Source organism: Drosophila subpulchrella, chromosome X, assembly GCF_014743375.2.
Source record: "Drosophila subpulchrella strain 33 F10 #4 breed RU33 chromosome X, RU_Dsub_v1.1 Primary Assembly, whole genome shotgun sequence".
Classification (NCBI taxonomy): domain Eukaryota; kingdom Metazoa; phylum Arthropoda; class Insecta; order Diptera; family Drosophilidae; genus Drosophila; species Drosophila subpulchrella.
Window position 1 is genome coordinate 18,370,001 of NC_050613.1, and position 17,929 is coordinate 18,387,929.

Sequence of the window (17,929 nt, forward strand, 5' to 3'; positions counted from 1 at the left end):
ATAATATAAAATATAGTAAACAGTCAAAATAGTAAAAAAGTTAAATTGGTAAGGGTGTTAAAAACTTCGTTATTTGAAGGATTTTTCTTTCATCTAGGGTCTTGAGTGTCTTGGTTTCTCAGTTGATTTTTTAACTTTCGGCTAGACATTGCCTTTTGATGTTCGAGGCCTGAGATTTGGTGAACTTTAACATCGCTTATGTCAAATTATGTCTTCATTTTGCCCCGTTGAGGGCGTGGCGCCTTTGGGTCTATAACCATCCCCGATATTTCACCCCCCCCCACACACCCTTTTCCATGCTGATTTTTCCATTCTCTTCGCTGATTTATGGCCAAAAGTGCATTTGGCGGCGGCTTGTTTTTGTTTACGTTTTACCGCTGACAAAACGCTGCAATTTTTTGCACTTCTCTTGAAATATTACGCATACGCAGCGTGTGCGGGTGGGTGGGGATGGGTGGAAGTGGCTGGGGGAGGGGGAGGGGGCGGTATTATGACAAATTGCACAAGAGCCGCGCGCGAACTTGAGAAAACAAATGCGATAGGAAAACATGCAAAAAGCACAAAAGGCGCAACAGAAATATAAAAGAGAGAGGGGGAAAACACAAAAAGAAAATAAGAGTACACACAGAGAAAGAAAAACAGACGTCGAGCGATATGAAAAGCGTAGCCGACAACAACAGCAACAAAGTGCAGGAAGCGTTTAGCCAAGGGCGTGGCCAGGGGGGGGTCAGGGGGTGGTGGGCAAAGGGGCAATGGGCGGTGGGCGGTGGAAGCGTGTGCGTATGCATTCGACGCTGCCAACGCGTCGCCGCTGATTGTTGTTGTCGCCGTCGCATTACATAAGCCGCATATCGTTTCCGCCACAGCGCCCACACACAAGTGCACACACACACAGCCGCACAGTGGGTCAAGAGGTGATCGCCGAGCAAATGATAAACAATTAAAATGTATCTGTGGGATTTTGAAAAATATTGGAAGCTGGGAATAGTCAAAGTGCCATTTTAACTGTTACACATCCAAATTATTTAAAAGTATGACTAACAACTTGGTTTTTTAAGGAACCCACATTAAAATATAAAGTTCTTGGGGACAAAATATAGGCTAATTTACCATCTACATATGCATATAGTTATGTTATGTATATATTACTAGGCTTGGGTTATTTATTCTTTACGTTGCAAAGTATTGTATATATTTTTGGACTTTCAGAAGCATGAATAAATTTAAAAAAAATTTGTTTATTATAAGTTTTTATTATTAAAGGTAGTTTATAATACTACAATACTACTACCCGGAAATGGGCACTGAAAATAAATGCTCTTAGGCCTGTTAAATAAATATTAAACAGTTGTAAAAAATGGATAGTTCCTTTAAGGAACTCTAAACATACCTATTTATTTTTTCAAAAACTTAAATGGTTAAAATAATGTTAAAACAAATAGTTGATATCCCAATATTTAAGAGAACGACTCATACTTTGATCTTTAAAATAATCTTTAAAGAATTCGGGGACCTTATGTGATCTCCACTTAGGGCCCGTTCCCGCCCACCGTGCGCCTTGTGGGTGAAGAAGAAGCACTAGAAGCCGAAGAAGAGGAAGCAGAGTCCGTGTGCATTCTCCATTCCCACATTCTCGTCGTCTTTCTTTTTTCCTCCGTTCCTCGCATTTTCGCATTCTCCCACAGCTTTTGTGCACTCGTTCTCCGCTGTGTTCTCGTTTTCGTTCGCACATCGTCCCTCTCCCTCGGCGCGATCCGCCCTCCCGCTCGCACTCGCACTCCCACTCGGCGATCGCATTGCGCATTGCGTTGCGCATCAGAACAACGTTCGACCTTGACAGTGAAAACTCAATGGCAGCGACGCCGCAGTCGCAGTCGCCATGGGCAGCGACGTTGGCAGCGACGCGTTTGCAATTGACGGGCGCAAATTGTTGTTATACATATATATTTACACATGTGTATATACATAAATGCACACACACCATTACATAAGTGAATGCGTACAGTAGAATATGGGATATTATTTGAGGATCTTTGAAATTTTAGATTTTTCGAAGAGCAAAGATATTACGTATACGACTATTATACAAGTATAAAAATAATATATATTGAGTATAAGAAATGTACATTTATTTTTTGTTTCTTGGTTATAATAAACCAAATATCTAGTACCATAGTTTTCTATAAACATACCTATATATATCTAATTTATGATTTCCCTATTATGAAAATAATATTAATGATAAATATGAAGATGGAAAATCCGGTTCCAAAAAAAAAAGGGATTCTTAACTTATACATATTTGATAATATTTCATATAGAAAAGTGGTTAGTATATATTTAAAATATAAGTTTGTAGGAATATAAAACTTTTCCAAAAATGGAATATTTGTAGAATAAATTCTATAATGATTTCTCGAGGGCCCACTGTCTACTTTATGAGTATCTGTGCACAGTTGGTTCCTGCACTAGTTTTTGCAATTTGTAGAACTCAAACATTTTGCGTATGTTACCGTCTGAATGACCGATTGTTTGTTGTTTTTGCGGCTCCTGCTGTTGTTGTTTTAGGTGCATTCGCCGCACGACCTTGAACATTGTAGTTTTTTCTCGCAATTGGCAGCGTGCGCACATAAAATAATCAAACACACGACCGCACATGTGTGCAGATCGGCACAGATATGTAAATCGGCCTGTAGATATCTATTTACATACTTGGAAAGTCTTTGCCTTTTACACTTTTCTCGATCGCCGAGAAATGCAATCGAATTTAATTGATGCGCTACAATTTCTAGAAATTAAAATATCTGACTTAAAGAAATGTGCTCTATAGATACTTATATTTTTTCTATCATCACATTGATTGATTTTATTAAAAAATACTTATTTTTATAATGGTTCTTTATTTTTAGTATATTTAAAAAAAAAGGGATTATAGTATTATAGTACTTTTGCTTAGTATTTTTTAGTATTTACTTTTTTCCTAACCTAAACCTTAACCCTTTGTCGCCATAGCCCTTTTTTGAACCATTTCCCATTCCTTGCGTACTTCAGATCCTACGCCTTAAATCTTGTGATTTCTGTTGAGTTTTTGGCGAACTATTTTCGTTCTTTTTGCGCAACTGGGCAAATAATAGCGATGCAAAATAAAATAAATAAAGAAAATGAGAGGAAAAAGAAAAACCTTACCGCATTTGTATAAAAATTGTGTTTGGCAATGAAATCCGTTGGCCATTGGCTCTTAGCAACATTTTACGTGCGAGATTCGAATTCGTTTGTTGCTGATTTCGCTAAGAAAATTTCAACAATTTTTGCACTTTCTTTTGTTTGCCAGCAAACAGTTTGAAAGTGCCAGGGGCGGCGGGTTGAAATGGGGGGAAGGGGCTTATCTAGGGGGCGAATGGGTGGGCTGTTGGGCGGCGGGGGGTCTTGGCAACAACTGCCTTGGCTCGATTGTTGGGTTAAGTTTTCAAGGGCACGCGCGTGCATTTTGCGAATGGAATGAGAGAAGGCTTCTATACACAAAGAACAAATGAGATCACATTGGATTCTCAGATCTGTGGTTTATAAAAGATACTTTAGAGCAAAGAAAAAAAATTAACATTATGCTTGACGAAAAATTAAAATCAAATTTGGCTACGACTATTTTTGTAATTTTTTAATGTCGAGCTGCTAAAGTTTTAATATTTTTGTTAGCCTAGACAGTTTTTAAGTTAAAAACTATTGCAAACATTTTGTTTTGTGCAATTCTACGGATCGTTGTGGGTGTAAAATGGGTTTTGAGTGGGTGTCGGTTTAGAGAAATGGAAAAAACACGCGCTATCCGCAATTCTAACACGATCAGTTTCACTTGCCACTCAACACAAACAAACACACTTGGATAAGTAAATAAATAATATATAAATAAATAAAGAAAAACATATAAAAAATAAAAAAAAACTTTAAAGAAAGAATTATAAAAAATAAAAAATAAGGGAATAAGGAAAAATTTTAAACCGAAGAAATATTAAAAAATTGGTAGTTGACAATCAGAAAAATAAAATAAAACAGCAAAAAATTTACAAATAATGAAAATTGCAATGGTCCAAACGATTTTTATAAAAAATAGTTTTACAAAAAAAATATAATCAATTTAATTGAAAAATATTAGAAATAATTACATCAAAAATAATTTAAATAGAGTTAAACAAAGAAAAAACTAAAAGATACAAAAAGTATATGTATCTTTTCCACATCATATAGTGCCCTTTCCCTCTCCCTCTCACCCTATGGCTCCCTCCCTTTCGCACGCGTTTGGCCTTGCACTTACGCCGCTGCGTTCCGCTGCCGACGCTACCGCCTCTGCCGGCGTCGCCGCCAACGCCACGCTCTGCACTTCCGCACACACGACAAATAAAAACAAAAACAAAAAGGCGACTAGCGAACAGCTGACGAAGCGTGGCAGCAAAGTGCTCGCTCCCGCTCTCGCCCCATCTCTGTCACTCGCTCGCTGCGCTGCCAGCCTCTCGCTCGCACTGCATCTCGACGGCAAATGCAGCTAAAAGTGAAAAGTTTGCAAAAAGAATGTTAGAATCAGTGCTGATCTGGGTTAAGACCAAGAAAAAGCTAGAAAATATATTTTGTTAATGAATATTTAAGAGCCACCTGTGGATAGTTGGTAATAATATTATTTTAAAATATCTTTTTCGAAATCTCTAGAATTTTAAAATTAGAAAAGATGTCTGAATTTTATAAAGATTTTTTTGATTGTTAATATATCAAAATACCTAATTAGGATACGATACCTTATTACGATATTTTACAAATAAATAAATTCGTTTAATAATATTCATATAATTATATAATACCATTTAAAATAAGCTTTGTAATTTTTTTTTACCTTTTACAAAAGAATTGCTTAACTTCTTTTAAGATTCTTAGGATTATTTTTAAACCTATAGTTAAAAATGAAACGAGAATGCAGTGTAAAGTGGAAAATAAACATCTTAAGGGATACTTTTCTACTTTAATTAGAATTCTTTTCTTCTGATTGTTACAAAATAAATGGTTCTAATGTTATGTAAGATTTGAAATAATATTTTTTAAACCTATAGGAAATAATAAAAGTAGAATGTAGGATAATGTGGAAATAAAGGTCCTAAAGGATACTTATTCTACTAGATAATTGCTAGTAAAAAATGAATTAAAAAATCTATAAAAAATGGGTACTTCAAAGCAGGTGAAAGCTATCTGGGCGCTGATTTCCCGGCAAAATCACCGGCGTTTCGGCATCTCTGACCCGTAGAACTAGCCAACTGCAGCTGCGTTTGCCGTCGTCGTCGCCGCTGCCCATCGTCAATTTTTATTTTATTTATTTTGCCGTGGCTTGTGTGTGTGCCTTGTATTTTTTTCTTCTATTTTTTTTTGCATTTTTTTTCCGTTCAGCTCTATCGTTACTCGTTTTCATTTCGCCTGCTGCGGTTTCAGTTGTCATTTTACTACGGCCGCTGTTAGTTAGTTATTTGTGTGCGTCGTGGCGCGTTTTCCACCGAAGCAACTGCAACGCGAAGTTTGAGCCACCAGCAGCAGCAGCAGCAGCAGCAACAAAAATTGCAGACGCAGCAGCAACACAAGCAACGAAAATTGCAGGCACGCCAGCAACACACATCCTTCCTGGGCGTGCGCGCGCGTTTTAAAACGCGCGCAAAAAATCGCCAGGCGATTTCTACATTTTTTTTTTGTTCTATTCCCTAGTTCAGTTGAGATTTTTGCCTGTTCTGGCTGAATTTTGCTGCTGTTTCAGTCGCTATCGCGATCTTCTCAAGGCTGCACGCGTTTTCTGCTGACGCCGCCGTTCGCGTCGCTGCCGCGTCGTCATCGCGTCTGCGTCGCGTCTACGTGTTCAAAGGCATAAATTCCTTTCAGTTCGTGCCGTTCGCCTTCATAATTCCCCCTAATTATCCGTCGCCGCCGCCTTCGCCGCTATTTAATATTTAAAAACATTCTTCTTTTTTTTTCGGTGTTTTCGTGTAATGTGCACACACAATAAGCGCACAAGAAATGAACGCCACGTTTGAAAATGCATTCATAAAACAACGCATATAAAGTTCAAGGAAGTCCACATGCCTATGCCAAAGGAAATAAATTGAGGAAAAAAAAAAGAAAAGGAAAATATATGAGAGCAGATACATCAATCCTCTAGATCCTCGGCGTTTTGTGTAATATTTTTCTTTGCCAGAGCGGCTATTATTTCTGTTCTATTTGCCGCTGCCTGCTGCATAAGCAAACAGGGTGAGTCAAGTCGCGTGAAATCGCGTTTAGCACACGATCGCATAAGCACACACGGCGTATACGCGATGCGTCAAGCATACGCAGTGTGGCCATTGGAAATGTGGCAGTTACGTAAGGGTTTTCTGGGTTTAAAGCATTTTGCAGTCTGGTAACTCTAATAAGAAATGAAATCCTTAAAATACCTTTTTAAGTAAGGTACACAGTTTTCAATCAAGTATTTTTATCAAATGAGATTTATTGATATTCAAAAATAGGTATTCGAAACTTTTTTTGAGTATATTAAATTTTTATAGAAATTAAATACTTCAAATACTTTTTTTTCAGTACGGTAAATTTTGTTAGTCAACGTTTTTTGATAGTGTTCTCTGTATATTATCTGTATCTAAAAATGTATTTAAGGTCTTTTTGGAGTGTATTTTGTTTCTTGTAAGAATTACTTTATTAAAATAACAGCTTGGATTTTGAAAGATACATTTGCATTCCATATAATTTTTGTTTTGGTATATTTCTTAGCCCTAAATGCTTTGTAAACTTCTCTATCCTGATATGCTATCTGCAAATTTTTATGTATTTGAAAATATCTATCATAAAATCATTCCGATTTCTCTCTTGCCATATTTATTGAATGGCAGACTTTCTGTCGTGGTGCTAAAGCGCAAATGCCTTGAACTGTCGCGAAAAATAATTTCGTCTCTTTTCTTTTTTTTTTTTTTTTTTGCAATTGTTGTAGCTTGTTTTAGTGGTTTTTGTTGTTTCTATTATTATTATTGCCGGCTTTGGCTTTATCAGTCATTTGCTTGTGTATTATCAGTCTAAAGAGTCGTAAAACAAAAGCAAGCTGACAAAAAGAAATTGAAAACGCCTGAAATTCAATTAGAAACAAAACTCGCCCGGCGGAGAAATTGTTTGGAATTGCATATATGCAAGTGCCCAGCCGTTTAGGCGATAAACGCTGCCGCGTTTTTTTCTACATTTTTTTTGTTGCCGCTGATAAGGCGAAGGCAAAGTACGCTCGTGTGGGCGGTGGGTGGTGGGCGGCGGATTTTGTGGGTGGTGGGTGGTGACAGGGGGGGTCCAAGGGCACGGCATGCGTGCGCGATAAGCGAAAAAGCCGTGTGGACGAGCGGGCAGATCAGGTGAATGTTATATTCTCCGCTGCGTTTCGCTTTTTGTATATATTACTATATATATGGCGGGGTTCTATAATCTAAGCGGAGGCACTCATATTTTCACTAGAAGTCGACAAATGACTGAGTGAAATATTTCTACAGAGAATAAATTAGACTTTTTTAATGAAATACAATTATTAGGAATTATATTTTATTTGTTATAAATAAATATTAAATATTTCCACTGAAATAATAAATTATTTTTGGTTAATTCCCTAAATTATAGCCTGATATTTTATTTCTTTAAATTTAAATATGTTTCTTAATTGTGATTAATTTAATTCCAATTAATAAAAGCGGGCTTGGATTTTCATTTTATACAAAAATATAAGAAATCTGTTGATCTATAATCATGATATGATGATATTATGATGAAAACCAAAATGCAGACCCCTTAATAAGGTCATCAAAATCTATTATACAAATATAAAAGTGCTAAAAACTAAACGTAAATGACTCGTTTTGGTTTTAAGACTATGAATATGGATTTCTCAGTTCCTGAGATCGAGCCTTTCCTTTTAACACATATTGAGGGATTTTTCTATGTTTTTGCCCTGCTTAATGCAGCGAAACGAATTGCGGCGAGCGGCAAAAAAGCTTTTCATCAGCCCACAGTCGACACACAAACTAGCAACAACAATACAAACAACTATAGCAACAACAACAACAACCCGAAGACACTGCAACAACGTGGCAACAACAATAAAAACGACAGAGACAACGGCAACAGGAGCATGAAAAACATTTTCCCACGATTTGAGTGCGGCGACGATGACGTTCGTCACCTAGAGAGGAAAACCGCCCCCTTTGTAGCCCCTCGAAATTGCCTCTCCCACTCTGTCTCATCTAAATGCAGACGCCTTTCAATTCTTCTGGTACTGCTTCCATTTTTTTTTCACCCCGGCTACAGTCTCTTTCTTGTTTTTTTTTTTTGAGGAAAAAACAGGGGGAACAGGGTTGATTGATTCGCATTTCCTATTTCGGTATGCAAAAATTATGAGGAACCTGGCGACAGAGCAAAGGAAAGGGTTTTGGAAAATGAGAAAGGGAATTTATTATTATTTTAGTATTATTTAGAAATTATAAAAAACTTTAGATACAAGATACGTATTATGAGGTTTAAGCTGGGCTTAGTAACCAGTTTAAGCACCAAACCAAATATTTACAGAAAACTTCTACAGTAATAGGGCCAAATATTTATTATTTCTAAGATAGTGTGACCAAATATTTGTAGGAAGCATCAGAGTGACCAAATGTTTATAAAAGTCTTTAATTGCAATTAATTGCGATTAAGTTCGCAGCGTAAACATTTTCGTTCTGGCCCTGATCTCCACCCCCCTTAATGCCCCCCCACACTCGCGTTCATTCGTCATTCGTTGCGATGGGTGTGGGAAAGTGGGCGGAGCAAAAACAAAATTGTAACCGCTGTTTTCCCTCCCCGCCCCCAGTTCGTTTTTCCCCCTGCCCATTCGCTCGTGTGTTGTTGGCTCTTCGTGTTTCGTTTGCTGGCTGGCCCTTCCCCTGTTTTTCCACCCATTTCCCCCGTGCCTTTCCCCTCGGCCGTGTGTGTTTTAGTTGTAATTGCATTTGTACAACACCAGCAACAACAATTGCAGCTGGGTCACTGCAAATACAAATATATGCATTGAAATTGTTGTTACCTTCGCCATGAGACACGCGCTTAAATTGAATTGGATCATATCTTTTTTTTTCTCCCCCCACATTTGTGCGGCGTGTGTAAATGGCAGGCCACGCCTTTCCTTTCTCCCTATTTTTTGCCACTCCCACTGCGCCCCAAAAACGAAGCTGGTCACACTTTTTAGGCCACAAGGCAAAAAAGAGAAAGAAAAGTGATTTTTTCCCTCGACCTGCTTTTGGCCATGAGGTGTCCATTAGTTCATTAGCCACAATTGACTGCTGACAGGAGATACTCTCTGTGCTCAGTATACCAACATGTTTTGTCACTGGTTTTAAGGAAAACAGTAAAGATCATTTATAAAAACTTTCAAGCCTTTCTTAATTTGAATGTCATATAAATCTGTGGATATAATATTCCTTAAATATCTTTGGTTTAATATAAAAGTGTTAGAACAAATTATATTATCTTTAAAAATAATAATATAAATTATATTATATATTATAAATAATATATCTTAACTGTTTACTTAATTAGTTGTCTGTTTTTAATTGTCTAAATTATATTTTTTTAATTAACAAATACAAAGCATCGATACAATATCTGCTGATTTTTCTAAGCCCTGCTGATAGGGCAACATATGGAAGTTGTAGAGTTCTAGAACTCGTTATTGGGGCTGCTGCCGTTGTCATTATGAATGAGTTTAATCAATTTCCAAGAGCGGAAAAGCGAGAAGGCCATTGTTGTTGGCCGTTGGATGCTGACAGGTCGCAAGTGTTTGAGTGTTTGCACTTGACTCCGCACCATGGGCCTTTTGTGCCCATATCTTGGCACTTCCATTGGCATTGTCATTCCCATACTCCCATTGCGATTCCAATTCCGATTCTGAATTGAATTACCGCTTAATTGCAGAGCAGGGGCCTTACAGTGGCCATTATCTTGGGGTCCGGTGCTCGGGGTACGGGGTCCATTGGTTCCATGGATGAAATGCTGGCCAAGATCGCTTCGGTTTCCCCAACAAAGCCTGTCGGCCTTTTGTCGGAACCCGCTGATTGATTGTCTATTAATAAGAGTGGCTATTTTCATCTTCATTTTTCCTTCAAACTGATATTAATTTTCTTTCTTCGTTCCTTTTCATTGCAGGTGAGTTCTGTGCGGAAATCTGAGTGTTGCCAACCTCTCTAATCTAATGTGTAATTTGGGTAAGCCTGGGAATCATTATTTCCTTTAATGCAGAGTGCAGACATTGGTCATTATAACGTTTTATGGTACAATTTATTGCTAGTTCAAGTTCAAGTTTCAGCTTGCTCATAAAAATTAATTTTTATAAATAATGAATAGCTTGCTGGGAAGTGTTAATACAATTTTTTGAGATTCTATATTAAGAAATATAATAAATAAATAATTTTGATCCTATAAGAAATTTATTTAATTTATAAATTATTTAATAATACAATTTTTTGCATATATTTCTTGATACAAATCTTTGATTAATATCCTTGAAAAGAGCATACCAACGGGATCTTGCCACATCTGTTGTTTTTTCCCTTACACAACCCCTAAAATAACTTTCACCTAACGGTAGGATCCGATTAGGTCATTAAAAAGTGCAAATATCTTGGTCATCTTCCAATTCCTTTGTTGATAGATCGATTTAGACTGATGGGAAACTTTCTCCGAAGGGGCTAAGAACCTAACGGTATATTTACAGTTAGTCAAACAGCTGGTCCTCGCTTTCTTTCTTTCCCCCTCTCAGAAAGTCACGCGCCAGGAAACTTTCACTAGACCAAAAACCAAACAAGAAAGGGTTACCCTGCGGCCAAGGGTTTTAATTTTAATGCATGTACTTCTGGCAGGCTCGTCTGATAGAAATCTTCGGTTAAGAAATTTGGGTCAACAAAACGAAACGACAAACAGCTGCCAACGGCAATGAAACGAACGCATTTCAGACAAGGGTTCCGAGCCATAAAAATTAAAACGAGACAGAAACCGAAACAGAAGTCAGCAGGTAACATCCTCAGAAAATAAAACACAGGCCCCTCCTCAGGTTTTTATGTTTTGTTTCACTTTTAAGCTGAAATTTATTTTTGGCACGCGCGAATTTCAAAGAACAATTTGCAGCTGGCTGGTCAAAAAAAAAACACAACGCGATAAAACAAAATTTTGGTGGGAAGCGGATCCTCTGAAATAAGACTTAATGAGCCATCAGTTTGGCTTTTTTCGGAACTTGCGCATCCGTAATTGGTTTTGCAAATAGGCTTATTTTTACATATGTTTGCTATGAGCTTCAAATATTTTACCAAGCAAATAATTAAAAAAAAACTTGATTGCATAATGATTATCAAGAGTATTTACAATTTAAGATCAATTTTTCTTCCCATTCCAAAAAACAGATCAAATAAATAATCTAAAGCTTTAAAATTCCAAAATCCCAAAAGTGTGCAGCAAATGACTTGGGAATTATAGCCCTCTTTAGAATTGTTCCATTCCGCAGTTCCCGATGACAAAGTACCGCACACTTTTGAAAACATTGAAAAGGCGAAAAATCATTAGTTGGAAATTGAATGGCAAATGTTCTCTGCTAACCGTTAGCAAGACTTTTCCCGCCTATCTCCTCTACATTCCAATGCCATTCCGTTCCATTCCATTCCAATTTGCTGCGGACATGTTAAAAGCATTAATCAATCATACAAGTGCATACATGTGCATACATGTGTGCCAATGCCTGTGCCAATGCGGCCAATGTGGCCAATGTATTTGGTGGATATATGTTCCTACCTTGATCTGGGGCGTTATCTGGCCTAATGAAGCATAATTTGTATCCCAACTCGATCGAGTGCGAAAGGGTGAGTGGTAGAGGTAGAGGGAGATAGAGCTGGCCACGAGGACGATTCATCTTTTAATTACCGCGTTGAAAGCCAGTATTTTTCATCGCCACATCGATATGCCCCTCTTGTTCAAAACTCCACGTTGGACTCTTAAGACCAAGATGGTTAACCCACGCATGCCTGAGCAATTTAGTGTGTTAAGGCTTTTGCACTAAAATAAATCTACGGCGATTTGTTTGTTTGCACAAGCTGCCGGCTGTTTGCCGCTCCCCAAACCCCAAACCCCAAGTCCAACCCCTCCCCCCTCGTATTTTTTTTTTGCTCGCCGTTAACTGCCCGGGGGCCTACACTAAATATAACAGTCTCTGCCTAGTTGTATGCCCCGGCTCCCTCATCTATTTACCCCTCAGCCGGGTGTTATTTATCATAAAAAATTGCTCAGATTTGTTTTGCGACGGGCAAAGACATGACGCTCATTTGTTAGAGCAACGGCAAAAGTGCAGCAGACCCGGAGCTTTCTCTCAGCTGCAAAGCGGAGTTTGCTATTTCATAGATACCCTCGCCGAAGTCCAGGGTATGCCAGCTTTATAAATGGAGTTACGATCGGAATTGGCAGTCCTATCATTGAAGATCAGTATCGATGCTAAAAAATAACTAATTTTAAAGAGTACCTAAGATTTAAATATGAACTGAAAGATTAACTTTATATATTTCTAAGGTTAAATCTGAAAATAGTTTCTCTAAAAATATAACATTCTTTAAAATGAAATATTAATTATTAAAATCTTGCCATTAAATCAAAAGTTATTATAGTACTCTTCAGTTTTCTAAATGTTTTTTTTTATTTTTAAATAAATGCTTTATGTTCCAACATGAGTTCTGTTATATTACCCTTAGTTTATAAATAATGTTAAATGTATTACCTTTTTTTTTTTTAACTATATAGCGTTTTTAACTAATATTATCTTTAAAAGAGTCCCGAAGAATTGGCAAGGGTATGCAAAGTTTCCTTTTCTTCTAGATTTTTGTTCCTTCTTTTTGCGTTTGCCTCATCAACTTATGGTTGCACTTGTGCATCGCCCCTCCCCTTTAGAACGCCCCCTCTTTTTGGCCCCATCTACCCGAACCCATCCCCACCTGAAACATCCCGTCAGCATGTGTTCTCATTTTTATTAATGTTGCCGCCGTCTTTCTTGCCGCGGCCCAAAGTTCAACGCAAATATAATCTGTCAAATAATTTATCAGTGTTTGCTGATGATGCTCAGCACTCATTTCTCTATAGCTCCTGAAGAGCCTTCTGTGAAGACGATGGAAATCCACTTCTGTATTGAACTCCCTTCTGTTTGCACAAATCTCAGGAAAAAGGAGGGGGGGGGAAAGTGGAAAAGCGGGGGGAGAAATGCGTGCCGAACTTTTGAGATCTTTCTAAATACATAAAACATTTAAGATCTTTCTAAATAAAAACCGTAGATGGTAAACTTCGGAAGTAAAAGTAATTTTAATTAAACAAACAGAATCACTTAAAAAAGTGGTAACAATTTGGACTAAAAAGTATATTATAATTTTAAACAATTTATATTTATTATATATCAATCCTTGATGTGAAAAATGCTTTTTAACTATTTTTATATTATCAAATAAAATCTTTTTTTATCCATTCAATAAGATATAAATTATTATGATGGTCCAACATTATAAGAGATTATGGGTCTAAATAAATTTCCATTTTATCTGAGTGCACCTGTGATCACTACGCATTGTTTTCAGTGCACTTTTGCGCCTTTATTGTCAACGCTTTCGCTCTTGTTCTGTTTTTGCGATTTGCGAAAATGCTTTCAATTGTTTGCGTCTGCATTTTGGCTCGATCGGCATCATCGACATGCATTCGCTATATTTGTGTGGGTTTAGTTTTCCTTTTATTTTTATACATATATATGTTTTTGTTTTTAATTCATTGTGTGTGCCTGTGTTTGCTCTCAAACAGAAACGATTAAATTATCTCAAGGTTGCACGCGCGCCTTTTGCGCTTCCTTTTTTGCGTTTTTTTTTGCATTGAAATCTTTGAAATTTCAGCACGGCTTTGAACTTTTTTATTCCCGGTTTTAACTGTTTTTGTTTTTGGCCTAAAGACCCAGTTTCCTTTCGGGCTCCCTTTTTATTGTGCTGCTGCTGCTGCTGCGAAAACGGGTCCCAATAACCAGTTGATTTTGTGTTTTGTATTTCCTTTTTTATTTACTCCTTCCTTTCCTTAAACGTCATCTTGGCCACCTGTTGCCCTTTTGGCCCAATCGATTTATCGCTGTTAACCCGCCAGCAATCGCTGCCTCGCCATCGGAATCGTGCTGCTCGTCCGCCCCCGTGCCACACCCCCTTTTTGGAGACCGGGCACCGTGTGAATTATGATATTACAAGGCGAATGCTGCTGTTTTCTGTATATTTTTTTATATTTATCCTCCTGCTGACCACTTGCCGGCAACAGCGGCAACAACAACCAGCAACATGTTGCCGCTTGGTCACGTGCTCTTTTGATATCGAGCGGCGAACAGGTGTCCGTGTTTGGTGTCTGTTTATATAGGTGCACATATTTATCGGCAGGGATTTGTGTTTATAGCCGGGTAGCCAATGCAATTTTAATGGCTCTCTCCCGTTTGGCCAAGGTGTCAACAACAATCACTGTTGGAAATGGGTTCAAATCAACGGCATTCCTAGCGGTGAGCCATCATATAACTAATTGCATTACCATCAGCAACACAAGCACAAAGCAGCTGCAACAATTGATAAGAATAACATAAATAGCAGGTCAGATCATCAGCAGTGAAAAAAACGAGATATTTCAAGTGCAACAGCAGCAGCACCAACAGAAATTCCCAAGTAGCAACACCAGCAACAATGACTGCAAAAACTCTCAGGAAATAGAAATATATATGTTTAAGGCATTCCAACTGGGCCCACGCATAAAACACTGCAAGAAAATCTCAAGTGTTCGCTCATTTTGCTAACGATGCGCGCGTGTCAGCAACATGTTGCTGCCGTTGCCCCCTCTTTGGTGTTGCTGTTGCTGTTGCCGTTGGTGTTACTGTTGCTGTTGTCGTTTGTATCATTAGTCAAAGAAACCAAGTCAGGGGCTGGCAATCAGCAGCCAGTATGTTGGCCAAATCAATTGCTGTTGCTCCTCCTGTTGCTGCTGTTGGTGTTGCTGTTGCTGTTGCTTCTGTTGATTGTGTCAACGACAACAGCGGCAGCAGCAACAATAGACTTAAGTCTGGGCATGATTCATGGACATGCTGCAGTTTTCTATTTAACTAGGGGTGAGACGGGGAGAAGGGGAAAAGCAGGGCGAAGGTGCAACACCCACACAAAGATGCAACACACGCTAATTGTGTGTGAAAGCAGCAGCAGCAGCAGCAACAGCAGCAACTTGAGCCACATTGCTCATACGCCCACGTGGCCAGAAAAGAGGAATGGGGCAGGGACATTTGGCATTTCCATTTTTCCACCATTTTCCATGGCATATTTAGCATTCGCAGCAGCAACAGCAGACACAACGCAATCATAACCATAAAAAGTTGCTCATTTTCTAGGCATTTTTTGGCTCTTTTCACTATTTTTGCTATTTTCGGGGCTTTTTGGCGACTATTTTGAATGAGAAAAGCGCCAACTGCTTTTGGCCGCTTTTGGTCAGCAGTCAGGCGGCCGTAAAAGGAGCTTGTAAGTGCTACTGTTTTCCAACCGGCAACGGTAAAAATGCCGCATAATTTACGCAAAAAAAAAAAAATAAAGCGGCGACTGTAACCGCTACAAAAATGAAACAAAAACTTTTTTGCAATGCGCTTTTCACTTTTTTCACAAATGGCCATGCAAATTACAAGACACATTAGCCCGGCTCTCCTGCGGCAATCCTACGCCTGCCAGCCGCCTAACCCCAAAAATGGGAGCAACAGCAGCAGCAGCAGCAGCAGCAAAACGGAAATGCGACAACAGCAGCAACAGCAATCACAACCAACAACCACAAGAAATGTGTTTACAGCAGCTGCCGGGCAGCCACCGAAGTGGATTGTTTCGGGCCAGAGTTGTCACCTGTTGTTCATATGGGAGAGTTTCAAAGTTGTTTCTAATTGTTAACCCTAAAAAAAAAAATCGGAACCCTTTTTTTCGCCATAAAAATTCAGTTTTTTGGCTGCCATAGCAAAAATATAAGTCAGAATGAGGAATGTCACACCTCGTTGAGCTCGTAGCTTAATTTCCAATCCAATGGCGTTCTAACCTGAAAATTTTTAATTTTTGCCATTTTTCGGAAAAAAATATGATGTAACCTCTTACGAAAAATGCGAAAATTGGTAAAAAAATAAATATTCCTGAAAGTGATGTGGATCGTTAGCATTTTTAGCAAGCTGCTCAAAACAGTCGGTCTTTTAGATGTACGCCTCGGATTGGGTAAACTACGATTGAAAAACCGAAAAGAAAAATCGTATTTTTGACTAAAATCGAAATCCCATTTTTCAGCCCGATACATAATCGTTTTTTGGATGCTATAATGAAAATAAAATTCAGAATGAAACCTTGTTGAGCTCGTAGTTTAATTTACAATCAATTGGCACTCAAACCTACAAATTGTTTTTTTTTTTTTTCCAAAAATTCCTTAATTGAAGAATGCGAATATTGGTATATAAAATATATTATCTTCAAAGTGATGTTTAATTTCACATGACTATATTTCAAAATTAAAATTCATAAATTCATAGATAAATAAACATAAAATATTCATACATAATGGTGGCAACTCTGGAGGCTAGCATGGTTACTTATGGGTGTCCACCGACGGATACCTGAGGACCAAAAGCGAGACTCTGCTGCAAAGCGAGGCTGAAACTTAAAGCCGGGTCCAGGCGTTTGTTTGTCGTCTTGGAGCGTTTGGAATGTTTAGTTAACCGTAAGCAGTCGCAATGCGCCCGCGCCATTTTGGCATTGATTGCCGACCAAGGAAACGCACACACAAACACTCGAGTCACACAATACTCGAGAAGAATTGAAATCAATTTTTAAATTAGACCTATGAATTGGAAAAGGATTTCCACTTTGACAAACAAAAATACTAAAAAAATATGGGGCAAATGGGCATTTTTTTACCATTAATTGGGGCTTAAATTAAAAACCAAATAGAGATTTTAAGGTCTTAAAAAATATCATTATATTTAGGAAAATTTGGAATACATTTTCGAATTACCTATACTATTTGGTACAGAAAGAACGCAGCATAAAATGATATATAGAAGGGGAATTTTTAGTTCTTCCATCACAAATACTGGTATTCCTTAATATAATGATCATATTACTATTAAATTCGGATCTTACAAATCGATCTCATATTTCTTTCCGTGTACAAACACAAACATGTCCCAGGCGAGTCAGTGGAGCGTGAATAACATTTGGTAATCATGGCACAAACACGAAAATGCATTAACCAAAATTGTGATCATAAATTTTCAATCGACACGCGGCGGGTGCTGTTCCTCCCCTTAACCCCCTGACGCCCCCCGCTTGGCCCCTTTAACCCTCTCCTTTCAATTGCCATGAATGACTTGAGTGGACCAAAAGCTTTGAACTGGACTAGAAGACGGAAGACTTGAGACTTGGGACTATCTGGCCGCGTATTTCTGTCTTTTATTTTTTTTTCTACTCTTTTTTTATTTTGGGCCCCAAGCATTTCTTTATCCCCACATGCGAGGATTGTTGCTGTTGCTGCTGTTGCAACTGCAGCAACTGTTGCTGCAGCTGCGCACATTCTTGGCCAGAGAAAGTTTTGTTGTTGCTGCCGTTGCACAAGTGGCAGTAGTGGCATTTTGCAGTTTTCAGTTGGCGGTTTGGGTCAGTTAAATGGCAAAGGCTGGCCCAAAAGCCGGAGAAGCCTGAAAACAAGGGGGAGGGGGTGGTGTTGCAGTTGGGCTATCAGAAACCATGCGTGGGTGCCGCGAAAATGATGAAGCTAAAGAGCTGGATCCGGCAAATGTTTGGCCAACTTTGACCGAGTC

The 17,929-nt window shown here is 38.4% G+C and overlaps 1 protein-coding gene across 4 annotated transcripts in view; it reads left to right on the top strand.

The window, feature by feature from the left end:
• The window catches only part of LOC119558355 (broad-complex core protein), a 155,267-nt gene that overhangs the window by 51,836 nt on the left and 85,502 nt on the right, over positions 1-17,929 (top strand). Inside the window, exon 1 of one of the 4 annotated variants that reach the window (XM_037871856.1) lies at positions 5,462-6,267. The exons of 1 other annotated variant lie outside the window; for it this stretch is intronic. The gene's annotated coding sequence lies outside the window, so the exon portion shown is untranslated. Of the gene's footprint in view, positions 1-5,461; positions 6,268-17,929 lie in introns of those variants that run through there. 2 more of the 4 variants (XM_037871858.1, XM_037871859.1) reach the window with 2 other exon arrangements.